The 4,817-nt window shown below is 33.3% G+C and overlaps 1 pseudogene; it reads left to right on the top strand.

Annotated features, from left to right (window-relative positions):
* Positions 1–666: 666 nt before the first annotated feature.
* On the top strand, positions 667–4,541 carry LOC137838754 (receptor-like protein EIX2; annotated as a pseudogene).
* Positions 4,542–4,817: the final 276 nt, after the last annotated feature.

The raw sequence follows: 4,817 nt of genomic DNA on the forward strand, positions 1-4,817 counted from the left end.
GCATAATTATACAAGAATGAGGTACGTTTTTATCATTATACTAATTACACTTAAAGAGATAACTTATCATCGGAGAATCTTTTGTAGGTACACTTTCGATCAAGAACTAAAGACCGAACGCGAGAAAGGAAGAGAGGAAAACACGATCAAAGGAGAAGTATTAATTGTCCACCCATATCAAATACTCTCTAGGCTCTATACAATTACAAAAAATAATTGTATGATTTATAAAATGTAAATATTATAATATATTCATTTCTAAATAGTTTTGTCTTATATTTAAATGGTTCAAATATAAAAATAATGAAAGAACAGGAAAAAAATAAATATGGTACAAAGTTACGTTTATGTTTAATACACTTAAGCAAAAGTAAATATAACAAAATCTAAAGTTGTGAAAATCAAAATAGAAATAATTATTGTTAGCTCTGGAAAAGTTTATGGTCTTGCTAAATAATTTTGTAATTTTGTAATTATAGTTTGATTTGTTTTAGAATAGTTGCAATAGTAGAATAGTTGCTATATTAAAGAATGTTATATATAGGGGTTATGGAGAGTGCCTAAGTCATCAAAAAGCAATATACTTTTAATACTCACTACATTTCATCCATCACTCTTTCTCTCTCATCATAACACCCACAACAACTTCATTGACGAATCCAGTTGGTTTGAGATTGATGATGTTTATGGTGTGTGTGATGTTGAAGGTTGTTAATGGAGAACACCAAACGACATGCATTCCAAAGGAGAGGGAAGCACTCCTCCAATTCAAGGCTGCCATTATGGATCACGACGGCATGCTCTCCTCCTGGACCACTCCCGACTGCTGCCAGTGGGAGGGGATTCGCTGCAGCAACCTCACCGCCCATGTTCTAGGCCTCCACCTTCCTGGAGGATTTTATGTTCAAGATGAAGAAATAATTGATCGTTATATGAGAGGAGAGATCCACAAGTCGTTGATGGAGTTGCGACAATTAGAGTACTTGAACTTCAGTTCCAATTCTTTTCAAGGCAATCACATCCCAGAGTTTCTTGGTTCTCTGACAAACTTGAAATACCTTGATCTCTCTTCATGTGGTTTTGGCGGAGAAATTCCAACTCTGTTTGGCTTTCTTTCTCATTTGAAATACTTATATCTTGCTCATAATTATCTGGAGACAATCCCTCGTCAACTTGGAAATCTCTCCCAGTTGCAGGAGCTCTATCTTGCATCAAATTCTTTTGAAGGAAATATACCATCTCAACTTGGAAATCTCTCTCAGTTGCAGGAGTTTTCTCTTGGAGGACATGGTACCAAAATTGACGATGGAGGTCAGCGGCTGTCAAATCTGATTTCTTTAACTCATCTATACTTGGACTCTGTATCAAGTCTTAATCGTTCTCATAGTTGGTTGCAACCCATTCTCAACCTACCAAAAATAAGAGAACTAGGTTTATATGATTGTGGCCTTTCTGATCATTTCATTATGTCATCCAAGCCTTCTCATTTCAATTCTTCTACTTCCCTCTCCGTCCTTGATCTTTCCGAAAACACCTTCACATCACCAATGTTATTCCAGTGGGTCTCAAACATCACTTCCAACCTTGTTGAGCTTGACCTTAGTCTTAACCTCTTGGAGGGTTCCACATCAAGTGATTTTGGCATGGTCATGAATTCGCTTAGGCACCTTTACCTCTCCTCTAATTATTTCAAGGCCAGGGATTTGAAATCCTTCACGAATATATGCACCTTATCTTCTTTATACTTGAATCAAAACAATTTGACTGAAGACCTCTCATCCATTCTTGATCATTTGTGATAATTTGTCTAGTGGTTGCGTTAGACACTCATTGCAAGAATTGGATATGTCAATTAATCACATCACTGCCACTTTGTCTGAGCTTTCAATGTTTTCATCTTTAAAAACATTGTTTTTGAATGAAAATCATTTAAGTGGAAAGATACCTCAAGAAATCATATTACCGCCTCAGTTGGAGTCTCTCTCAATTGAATTTAACTCTTTTGAAGGTGGAATTCCAAAATCATTTGGGAATGCATGTGCTTTGCGCTCATTGGATATATCTTCTAATAGTTTGAATGAAGAGTTTTCACTCATAATTCATCACTTATCTGGATGTGCTAGAAACTCATTACAAGAATTGAGCTTGAGGGCAAATAAGATCAATGGTACGCTTCCTGACCTTTCAGTATTTTTAACTTTGAAAAAATTGGATCTTACTCAAAATCAATTAAGTGGAAAGATATCTGAAGCTAGCAAATTGCCAAATTCATTGGAGTATTTGTCTATCCAATGGAACTCTTTTGAAGGTGGAATTCCAAAATCATTTGGGAATGCATGTGCTTTGCGCTCATTGGATATATCTTCTAATAGCTTGAATGAATATTTTTCACTGATAATTCATCACTTATCTGGATGTGCTAGAAACTCATTACAAGAATTGAGCTTGAGGGAAAATAAAATCAATGGTACACTTCCTGACCTTTCAGTATTTTTAACTTTGAAAAAATTGGATCTTACTCAAAATCAATTAACTGGAAAGATATCTGAAGCTAGCACATTGCCATTTCATTGGAGTATTTGTCTATCGGCTTAAACAATTTTGAAGGTGGAATTCCAAAATCATTTGGAAATGCATGTGCTTTACGTTCATTGGATATGTCAAGAAATAACTTGAGTGAAGAGTTTCCGAGGACAATCCATCATTGTCTAAATGTGCTAGATATTCATTAAAAAGTTTATATCTAAATATGAATCAGATCAATGGCACACTACCTGACTTCTCAACATTCACATCTTTAAAAGAATGATATCTTTCTAAAAATAAACTAAATGGAGAGATACCTAAGGATCTTCAATTTCCACCTCAATTAGAGAAACTCTACATGAAGTCAAATTCTTTAAAAGGTGTTCTCAGTGATTACCATTTCGCTAATATGTCCAAGTTACAGGAATTGTATTTATCCGACAACTCATTGGCCTTGGCATTTACCCAAAATTGGGTTCCACCTTTTCAGTTGCTCACCATAAATTAGAGATCTTGCAAGCTAGGTCCAACATTTCCCAAATGGTTGCTGACACAAAATAAATTTGACATTATTGACATTTCAAATGCTTCAATATCAGATATTGTTTTGGAGTGGTTTGGGCTAAATTACCATTATTAACTGATTGGTTGCGTATGAATATTTCATACAACAATTTATAAGGTATAATTCCAAATTTTCCACAGAAGAATCATTTTTATGAGATGTCACTTGGATCAAATCAATTTGAAGGTCCTATTCCTCTATTTCTTCGAGATTCTTTTCATCTCGATTTATCCAAAAATAAATTCTCAGATTCTATTCTGTTTTTTTGTGGGAATGGTACAATTGAGAATTTATACCAATTAGACCTTTCACATAATCAATTATCTGGACAAATTCCAGATTGTTGGAGTCATTTCAAGTCATTAACTTATTTGGATATGAGTCACAATAAATTTTCAGGAAAGGTTCCTACTTCAATGAGTTCACTTTTTGATCTTCAAGCATTGTTGTTGAGAAACAACAATTTAACAAATGAAATCCCTTTTTCTTTGAGGAGTTGCTCAAAGCTTGTAATGTTAGATCTGGCAGAAAACAAATTAAATGGACCTTTTCCTGCTTGGATTGGGAGTAATTTGAAAGAGCTGCAAATTTTAAGTTTGGGAAGTAATAACTTTTATGGAACTTTACCAACACAGATTTGCTATCTCAAAAATATTCACCTCTTGGATCTCTCAATCAACAACTTATTCGGACAAATTCCTAAATGCATAAATTCTTTTGTTGCAATGGCTCAAAAGGTTTCAAAAGATTACCATCAATATAGTTTTGATTTAGGGATAGAGAGAAGCTATAATTTTTATTTTTTGAATGATTTTTTTATGTGGAAAGGTTCAAAACAAATGTTCATGAACAATGGGTTGTCTCTTTTAAGAAGCATTGATCTCTTAAGCAATCACTTTTCAGAAGAAATTCCAGTGGAAATAGAGGATTTATTTGAATTGGTTTCATTGAACTTATCAAGAAACAATTTAATGGGTAAAATTCCTTCAAATATTGGAAAGCTTGCTTCACTTGAATTTTTGGATCTTTCAAGAAATCAACTAGTTGGTTCAATTCCAACTAGTCTTACTCAAATTGACTGTCTCAGCATGTTAGATTTGTCACATAACTATCTAACTGGAGAAATTCCAATCGGCACACAATTACAAACTTTCAGTTCATCAAGTTATGAGGATAATCTCGATCTTTGTGGATTACCACTGGAGAAATTGTGTATTAAAGAGGAACCTCCTAATGTTGAAGTTCATGAAGATGAATATTCATTTTTAATAATGATTTTTTCATAAGTATGACATTTAGATTTGTTGTAAGCTTCTGGATGGCATTCGGCTCAATTTTATTCCAGCGTTCTTGGCGACATGCCTATTTCATGTTCTTGAACAATTTAGCAGACAATGTTCATATCAAAGTAGCGGCTTTTGTGAAATTACTTACCATGGATAAAAATTAACAGGTAATGATGTTATAGTCCCTTTACTATTTATCTGGTACACAAGTTTTTATTTATTACTTCTCTAATATCTATTCATTAAAATAAAATTAACAAATAATGATAGTATCTAGAACTATTTTTTTTATGATTATTCTTTAAAACAAGTTATTTCTTAATAAATTAAACTGGTATATACTTTTTTTTTATATGTTTGTGGAATCTGTATATTTTAAATTTATTTATTTGGAGGCAACAAACCTGCTTGCTTCCTCTTTTCGAAAACTTCTTTATATA

This window comes from Phaseolus vulgaris, chromosome 4 (genome assembly GCF_000499845.2).
Source record: "Phaseolus vulgaris cultivar G19833 chromosome 4, P. vulgaris v2.0, whole genome shotgun sequence".
Classification (NCBI taxonomy): Eukaryota; Viridiplantae; Streptophyta; class Magnoliopsida; order Fabales; family Fabaceae; genus Phaseolus; species Phaseolus vulgaris.